Raw genomic sequence first — 10,321 nt, 5'->3', positions numbered from 1 at the left:
AGATCACATACCGAATATTCCCTTTTTAAAAAATATTCAAAATAAAAACAATTTGTACTGTGAGGGTTTTTTTGTCTGTTGCTTTGTTTACTATTTCAAAGTCATATTGCATCCTGGGCTTTGCTTTCACATAAATAACCGGGAGCTTGCGTTAGCATTTTCAGTTTTCCTGAGGCACAAGCTCAAATTAATACTGATATCTCTACATATCACTCCTACAATTTTTAATCTGTTCTTAGAATTCTTTAGTAAAGATTTAGGTGCGTGGAGGAGAGAAGAAATACCATGGAAAACAGCTCCAAACTATTTGGCTTTGTGGAAATCAGTTTTTGTAAGCTTCATAGTTCAGCTTCCTTTTTATAAGCTATTCCTAAGTGCCCTGAAATGAGAAGTAAAACAAATTTCCTGGATTTTTCTTACTGATATCACGTTTTATACGTAAACATGCTTTCCAGTGAGTGAGCATAAGTAAGACAGATCCTGCCCAGAGAGTTCACCAGCTTACAGGGACACTACAAAGGAGGAAAACAGAGAAGAGACTGTTTTGCCTTTGTTTGAAATTCACAACAGCTGTTATATTCTTCTTGACTGGTTCCAAATTTAATAAGGCCCAATAAATCTCCAAGAAAACAGGCCTGAGACACTGCTATTGTTTTTATTTTGTTGTTGAGTTCATAGTGCAAAGTCTCTCCCTTCAGTACTCTTTCTGGCTAATATCAGATTAGATGATGCCAAGTATAAACCCTAAAACAGTAGCCAAGAAAAAGAGAGAAAAATCACATCTCTGGCAATGCATGTCAACTAACAGAAAGCTTCTCTTAAAAAGCTTCTTTAAAATCTGATAGCATCTGCAAATCAGGTGTCTGTAACCTTGCTAGTCTGGCTATCCTCAGAGCCGTAAGTGCCCTTTCCAAATCATTGCTTCAAATTCCTGGTTATTGTTACCTTATAAGTAACTGGGGTGGGAGAGTGGAATATCATAAAAAGCACACGTAATTTCCCTGGTTTGCAAAATGTACCCCAGTCTGCTTCAGTGGGATCACTATCATAGAATTTATACACCCAGGATAAGTATTCAAAAGGAACTCACCACTAATGTGAGTAATATGTTTTCAATTTTTAATGAAGTGTTAGTTGTCCACAACCGTATCTCTTTTAGGTTCCAGGCTGTGTGCCAGTGATAAACTGCATAGCGCAACATCTTATCTATTTTTAAGTGACCAGTCTTTAGAGGCAAATTTCCTGTTTCCCTCAGTGCATTGATGGAGTGGTTGGCTGCTGTCAAATACTTTCCCCAGTGTACGTGGTGTGATTTTTTTTTTTTTTTGGTTGGGAGGCAAGAGATTTAAACATATTTCCACTTCCTTTTTTATGCAGAAGTTTAAGAAATATTCACAAGTGGAGTAAACCTTCCAATAAGCTAGAGACTCAGGCAGAAATCCCAAGATTTATAATCCCACTATTATGAATATGAGTAAGTCGGCCTGCTAGATAAGCAGATAAAAGAGAGGAGAACCATCCTCCATGCTGCAGCTTTTTTATAAGTGCAAGTAACCTTACTTCCAGATAGGATGTGATAAATAATCCAAAAAGGCAGAATAAAAACAACTTCCTCCGTGAAGATGAAAAACAATCAAGACCAGTGTCAAGTGGCTGTTGGATGGAAGAACGTGGCTAAGGAGAAGAAAAAGAAGCTCTGAGCCACTGAGTCTATTCTTTAGAATCAGAAAATAATAAGGAAGGTTTACAGGGACTTGCAAATGTAATGAACAGGTACTGACATCAAAAGATGTCTTCCCTGCAGAGGCACACAAAGGTCTCTGCATTCAGTCCTGAGATGACTTGTTAAAAGGTGAGCATAGTATTCCTTGAACATATATCTGAGATTTGCTGGAGAGCCCAGGGAAATTTGTAAAACTCTAGTTTTACAAATGGACTTCTAGTCAGGTTAGCAGATTTACATGATACTGTGAGAACTTTTCTCATTTATTTCTCTGGTAAATTTGAAGTCCAATTAGAAAGTTAAAGATTAGAAGGAAGTAGACGACTTCAATTTCTTTCCTTTTTTATATTCAGGTTGTGACTTTAGTAGATAAATGGGAATGTTGAGAAGAGCATAGAACATCAGAATTTTATATTCTGAATTATCACTGAGGATACCCAAACAATAAACTTAAAAAGAAATTGTTTGGCTGGAAAATACGGTTCTGATCAAAGTAACTTTAAAATAGAATTTGAAGGGAAAGCATTCAAATCATTAATGAAGAAAAATAACCAGAGAAAACTGTAAAACTTACCATATAGTTGTAAATGGCTATATCATAAAATGGCTATATCATAAAAAGAGCAGAGCAGTGCTTCTCAGAAGAATAAAAGAAGAAATTCGAGAGCAACATTAGTATCTTCAGAGAAGGGTAATGTCAATGTACAATATAAGTTATAAAATGTGCCTTAAGTTTAATATGCCAAATATTCTCATCAGGTAGGTAGCAACAAAATCTTGGGTTGGGACACTTGACCATAGTGCAGAAACATAAATGTTTTGTTTAAAAAGCAGATCCAAGGAACAGGAAAGGAGAATACATTAAAACATGCACACACACACACACACACACACACACACACACACACATATGCATGCTTCCTTGAAAATACCTGAAGATAGAGACCTGATAGAGATATTTGGGTAATAATAAAAGTGGAAAATATAATAACGTTGAATTAAAAAACATCTATAAATTATTTGTGGAGACATATGTGATCCTTCTTTAATGAATATGATTCTGCTGTAGCATAAACTTCAGCACTCAGAGCTTCACACTCAAAAGCTGCATTCTGCTACAATCAAAATAGCTTATAAATTATTGCCTTGCTTAGTTGATAATTTTTTCTTTCTTCAGAGGGCTGAGAAAACAACTAGTAGAACTGATATCCTAGATCAATGTTGATCCCTTGAAGGTGGCTGTGGAGGGGGAGGATTTATCTTTGCAAAATCCCCCCAGACATTCAGGCACCCTTTCTCCTTCAAATGTGAAACTACTACCTTAGGTTTCCTTCTAAGCAATATTAAGTAATAGACTGTTAGAGATTTGTCAATTGATTATTAAAGGATATGTGGTTATCATATCAGATATTTTATCAGTTCTAGGTTGAATAGTGCTAGGTTGTGGAAATATAGACTGAAAAATTTAACAGAAGGGTGGATATTAATAATTGTTGAGCAGTTGCTTTGCTCCTGATACTGAGCTATAGCTGTACTTACATAGTTAAGCAAAAATATTTAATTTTTTAAAAAAATTCACAGGTATTATATCACAACATATTATCATCATCAAATCACAAAAGAAGAATGACAATTCAGAGGTTAAATCACTTGCTGCAGCATCCTTAGGCAACCAGGCTGGAGTTACAATCTGAACCCATCAGTTTAGCTCCAAAGCTCAGGCTTTATGAGTGTGACTCTGTGACCTGAAGGAACTCACAAGTCTAAACCCTCTTAAAATGTCCCTTCACAGGCACCTATATAAGTTCTTGTAATGGCACAGGAAATCTCCGACAAGTTTGGATTTAGAAGGCACCTATGTAAAAGATGGAAGGTGGGCATTCGAAAGAGTAGAATAATCCCTAAAAGTAAATGTCAGGAAGGCGAAATACAAAGACTTGTAAAAAATAAAGAGGACTTTATTGACCATATTCTAAGCAAGATGAGCACACACAAAATCCATTGCTGTTTAGGAAGATAGTGCATTATCAAATTACAAGGAGGCGAAAACTCTCTTCTCAACTAATTTCTGTATTCTTTAATCATGTTTCCAAGTATAAGAATAGTAGTTTAGTATACAAATGTCCAAGAACTGTAAAAAGTTTGCAGCCCATTATGCCCTCATACTGCTAAATCTTTAATAGCATTTGTAATCTCTTCTGCCATCTGAGGTTTCTCCAATCTTAATTTATCTTTCCTGCTCTCCATTGTGCTCAGTCAGACACAGGTATAAATTGGCAGCCTTTAATTAACTACCTAAGGAAAATCACGTGCACCCACAAAGAGATCCACAATTGACTTAATTAGAACCAAAAAAGCACTATTACAATTAAGTTTCATACTGTGCCTCTGTGCATATATAAGCCTTTAATACATGGAAGATGCTTGCATTTAGTCATTTTACACACACTGGATATAAATTATAAGTTTTATCACTCACAGTAGGTGGTCAGGGGAACTGTTCAGTATATATTTGTACTAATTACCTTGGAAGTTCCTTATCTCTGTCAAACTCTTCTTAGCATCCAGCAAACATAGAAGTTGATAAATAATAACTAAACTCCTAGTTAGTAGGATTGAGGTGGTAACTGAGATCAATATTACTATTTTTGGCAGAGAGAGCTTCTGTCCCTGTGTAGCTCCTTCTAACTTTTTATAATCATTTCCTATCTCAAACATCTGAAAATGGAAAATCATACGGGACTATAAGACTGCCCCACAGCCTGAGCCTAGATCTGGTCCTTAAGTGTGCCAGAACTTAGTCCATGTCCTGAACAAAGCATGAGACCTGTGTGTTTCCTGGTTAATTCTGTAGACTCCAGAGTCTTGTTTTACTTGGTTTATTACACAGCTGAGACCTTCGGTGGCAACCTGTTCCTTTTGCAGTGGAGCTTTCCTCTCCCTGGCATATCTGGTTGTTGGCAGTGGTATCCTGAACTTGGCCTGTACTGACTTGTGAGAGCTGATTGTTAAATTCTCAGGAATTTTGTGAGCTGAGTTATGTCATACAGGAGCTTGAAATGGATCATGGTTTGAATATTTATACCACAGAAGTCAGCAAATACCACAAATCAGGGTTTCTCCTACCCTAAGAACCAGCTGTTTAACATTTGCTAGCACACCACTGGTAATAGGCAATATTTCCTTACTATTGTACTGAGGGCTAACTGGAAAAAATATTTGATAACCCAAAGAACAAATGTTTCTTGCTTTTTGTTTCTGAAAACAGAAAGCAGCTGCACAAATACAGCTGAAAATCTTTTAGGAAAAATATTTCTTTTCCCTACTCCCTCTCCACCTCTATCTCACTCATTCCCAGTCCTCATTCTCTTTTTTTCCTTTGTTTTTCTTCCACTTTTATTTTTATTTCCAGGGTACATGTGCAGAATGCGCAGGTTTGTTACATAAGTAAATGTGTGCCATGTTGGTTTACTGCAGAGACAACCCCTCACCTAAGTATTAAGCCCAGCATCCATTAGCTATTTTTCCTGTTGCTCTCTCTTTCCTTGCCCCCACCCCAACAGGCCCCAGCGTGTGGTGTTCCCCGCCATGTGTCCATGTGTTCTCATTGTTCAGCTCCCACTTGTGAATGACAATATGCAATGTTTGTTTTTCTGTTTCAGTGTTAGTTTGCTGAGGACAATGGCTTTAAGCTCCATCCATGTCCCTGCAAAGGACATGATCTCATTCCTTTTAATGCCAGCCCTCATTTTCAAATCTCTTCCTTTTCAAGTTTGTGCCAAATCAGAAATTCTCCAAGGTTGTTTCTTTTGGTAGTGTTTTTACAAAATGAACATTTTACTATTTATTTGGTTTCTACCATGTGCCAAATGTGGAGCTTTATAATATAGCTTTTATGTTAGGGCTACAAAAAGTTTGTGAAAGACTGATGATTACATAGCCTCAGTTTGACTCCATATTGAGGCCCAAACTCAGGTTAGGCTGACATTCTTTTTATCCTCGATTCTGCTGAGTCACTATGAGAAGGCAAATATTGTCAGAAGCCTTGCGTCTGAGTGGTTGGAAAGGAGGTGGCTGGGAAACACCTACTCTAGGCTTTTGGTGTTTCTTTTCCTGCAGAGGGTACTTCACTAGAACAACTTTTCTGATTGTTTATTCCTTTGCATACTCCTCTCTAGGAGAAGTGAAGTGACTTATGCTTTTCATCCATTTCAAAGCCCCCTCCTCTCATCTTTTCTCCCCTCTTTGGGACCCAGCTGCCAAGGAACAGAAAGCCAAGGGCTTTCTGTCCCATCCCCACATGCTGTATGTTTCACATGGTGAGAGCTCCAGCCAATCAATCTTTGTCTGTGCCTGGTTAAGAGTGTCTCTTTAATTTTACGGTTGTTATACCACTATACCATGTTCTAGTGGTTATTATACTGCTGTCTCTAGTGGTTGATATAGTGGTTGTTGTACTTCTATATCATATTCTTGTCTAGTCATAATAATGAAGGTGATATTCGATTCTCTGTTTTCAGGTTCCCTTGCCTGCATTAAGCATTCGGAAGTCAAGAAAAGAAGAATGTGGTTTCTTGGGCTGCTTCAAAAGCCAAAATTAAGGTAATCTTGGGAAAGTCACTTAAACTCTGTTTCTGCATCAGTAAAAAAGAGAGGGAAATTACCACTGTTTTAGTGTTCCTTGATTCACAAAATATTTATGGAACACCTTTTACATTTACTGAATGTCCAGTATGTGTCAAGAGCTGTTTGAGGTCCTAGGACTGTCCCAGATACTATGGGGGCATCTATAGACATACAAAATAAAAAGAATTCCTACTTGCATAGTGTTCACAATCTAGAACAGAGCTATAATATAATACTTCAAGTGCCATAATAGGAGTACAGGGAAGAGAACACCTAACTTTTCCCAGGTGGAATTCAAGGAAAGAAAACAATAGATATTTTTTCTTAAATCATCTCCCCACAACAAATCTTTTACTAAACTCGTTTTTCTTTTTATTTCTACTCAGTTTCTAGGAAATACATTAATAAAAAATAGAAATAGAAAAAAATAAAGAATCTGGCTAATCTATGTACTATCATTGATCTTTAAAAAACTAAGAATTGACTAGACTGACATGTGCCAGCCTGCCACTGCTGCCATAGCAAAGTACTACAAACTGGGAGGCTGAAACGACAGAAATAAACTTCTCACAGATCTGGACACTAAAAGTCTGAGATCATGTCTTAAGTATCAGCAGGGTTGGTTCCTTCTGAAGCCCTTCTCCTTGACTTGTAGATAGCTACCTTCTCCCCAAATCTTCCTATGGTCTTCCTTCTGAGTATGCTGTATCCTCATCTTTTCTTCTTATAAGGACACCAGTCATATTGACTTAGGGCCCTTTCTAATGACCTTATTTATTTATTACTTCTTTGACACTCTGTCTTCAAATACAGTCACATTCTGAGTTAACTGGGGTTAAAGACTTGAACATGTCAATTCTGGGGAAACACAATTCAGCCCATAGCAGACACCCACATGAAACTTCTCTACCAGCAATCAGGAACTTAGCCATGATCTTGAGAATCAAGAATTCTGAGCATCCCTTCCCAGATGTTAATGACTTGCCAAATGGTCCTTAGGAAGTACGTCATTTTCCTCACCTACAAATTCCCTCTATTCTATAAAATCTACTGGAACTATGTATTTCAGATGGTTTTTATGTAGGAAACTATGTAATTATAAAATGGTTAGAAAACTGGTGACTCATTAAAATTGTCCTGTTTATTTTTATTAGAGCAAAAAATTTAGCTTAAAGGATATTGGTATAAAATACATTTCTTAATCTCACTTGTGTTTACTTTTTCTTTCTCTTTTATTCCACATAATGTTAAGAACTGTGATGGGGGCAGAAGGGAGAAATGAAAGAATAGATTCAAAAACTGAATTCATGCAGCTGTTCTCATTTAGCTGTATTCTCTGCTTAGTATTTTTTTTGGAAATTATAGAAACTGTTGAAAGAAGGTGTTGCAAAAATGGAAAGCTCTTAGCAGATGTTTTGCTTTTGGTAAGAGATCTTGCTGGAAATATATCTTGCATCTGAAATGATCTAAACTTGAGCATAGAGCTTAACGCATATTAGAATTCCATTGATTAAAAATCTGCCATATCCTTTGGCATGTCTGTGATATGCCTACAGATGGGGTTGGAATTTTACCATTAACTTATGCAATATGAATTAAGTCTGGAACAAAATGACCTTTTATCTTTAGGCCTTGATCTTCTTTGTCATCCTTATCATAGTCTACTTTCCTGCCTTTATTCTCAAATATATTTTATCTTTATTGTCTTTCTTCTCTGTATTTTATTTCACATCTCAATAGATGTCTTTTTTCAGTTCTAGAAAGTTTTTAGAGCAGAACTCCCAGGAAATAAAGTTATCCAAATTAAATATACCCAATTTCATAGGCAAATGTGACCAAAGAAGCAATTCATTTGGAGATGCATGTAGTATTTCATACTTTACCAGGTAAAAAAATCTCTATTAGAGAATATCTTAGTTCTAATAAAAATTTAATTATGGGGATTTTGTTTTTTTCCTTTAACTTTGATGTTACTAAAGTGTTGAGAGGATTTAGAGTTTGGGAAACAATCAATCATTCTATGTCCCATTATGTCTTGCCATGTAAGTCTCATGTTTAGTCCCATGAGACACACAGTTTCTCAAAGAACTTAAATTTTAGTGAAACAATCGATTTATGAAAAAAAAAGCCTTACTTAATTTCAACTGCTTCACTCTACCTGTGCAATTAATTAAATTTGGAAATATTGATTAGTAAAATAGTTGCTGGGCAAATTTATTTTCCCCATTCTCATTCCAGGTTTTTCTGCCTTTTTAATCACAGTGTCTGATGTGGTGATTCAGTGGTAAATCAGTGGAGAATATGAGGAATCAAAATTATATACTTATCCTTTTTCTCTAGAAAAGCATTGTCTATTTAACCATGTCAATAATACAAACAATGATAATAATAACAATAGTAATATTAACATCTAGCTTTCATTGTGCACTTACTGCCTGTCAGATAGTAGGCAATTATTACCTCATTTAAACCTAACATGAGAATTTACTGTTATTCTAATTTTACAAAAAAATTCCTAAAATATTAGAAAGACCTGGCATCATGCAACTACTGAAAAGCAAAGCCAAGTATTCTTCCTCCAAAGTACCCTCTCACCATCTCTAATCGTTTTGATGTAATAGCCAGTAGACACATCTAACTTGTATTATCTATTCACTTGAAAAGGAAATTTTTGATTGATTATAAACACAATTTATTATCTTAAAGCTCCTCTTCTCTAAAACATTTTTCCAACAAATGTTTAAGAAAAGGTATTTTAAGCCAGGCCCAGTGACTCATTCCTATAATCTCAGCATTTCAGGAGGCTGAAGTAGGAGAATCATTTGAACCCAGGAGTTTGAGACCCACCTGGGCAACACAAGGGGACCCCTGTCTTTACAACTTTTTAAAAACTAGCAGGGCTTGGTGGTGCATACCTGTGGTTCCAGCTACTTTGGAGGCTGAGGCAGGAGGATCACTTTAGCCCAGGAAATCGAGGCTGCAGTGAGCCATGATTGTGGCACTGCACTCCAGTGTGGGCAACAGAGCAAGAGCCTGTTTCAAAAAAAAAAAAAAGGAAAAGGAAAAGAAAAGAAAGAAAGAAAAGAAAAGGTATTTTACATCATTTTTATAAAAATGTAAATTGACTTAGAAAAAATGTACTTCTCAAATGCAGGTAATAAGAGAAATGGGAATTAGGTATTCTGGAAGAAGAGAGAAATTGTGTTAGAATATTAAAATTTTAATAATGCTCTGCTCCTTGCCACAGATGTAATATTTATGTTTGAATCTTAGAATAAGCCTTGGGAGTTTTATTTTGGATTTTTATTGGCAAAGAGATTTTCTTTTAGCTTGGGCTTTCTTATTTTCCAGACTTCAACTGTTTTGTTTATCTGATTCTGTATTTATTCTTTGATTCACTTATGTCTTTTTTGCTTTCTGATTCCTGCTTTCTCTTTCATTTTCTTAGCTCTCATCCCAAAAGATTTTCTTACAGAAGATAGGCATATTTCTAAGAAAACAGCTTAGGAAGTAGGTTTCTTGGAGCCTAGGTTTCGATAAATAAAATGGCCCAGTAAAAATATAAGGAATCAGTTCCAGACTAGGTTAAATTCCTGAAAGACCTACTAGATCCTTGGCCTGCTACTTTCTAATTTTTTAATACCAATTAACACTTTCTTCATTTGTGTGATAGTATCAGAAGCCTTTTAGAATGTGAAGTTATTTAAAGTTTTCAGATAATTGAATGTCAGTGTCTGCTGTTTGACTTAGATGGCCCAACCTCAACAAACTTTCCCTAAAATTTTTCCTGAAATATAGTAGTCTCCCACATTATCAGGAGCTGTTAGAGAAGAAAGCTGAGCCTGTGCATTGGTCCTATGCAAAAGCAAGTCAAGATGTCAAAATTAATTACTGGAGATCTTTAAGAGGGAAAAAGTTAAAACAGTGCCCAGGACTTCAGCATCATTCAGATGCTTTCAGATAATTACATAA

Source organism: Mandrillus leucophaeus, unplaced genomic scaffold (assembly GCF_000951045.1).
Source record: "Mandrillus leucophaeus isolate KB7577 unplaced genomic scaffold, Mleu.le_1.0 Scaffold487, whole genome shotgun sequence".
Classification (NCBI taxonomy): domain Eukaryota; kingdom Metazoa; phylum Chordata; class Mammalia; order Primates; family Cercopithecidae; genus Mandrillus; species Mandrillus leucophaeus.
This window is presented reverse-complemented; position numbering follows the sequence as displayed.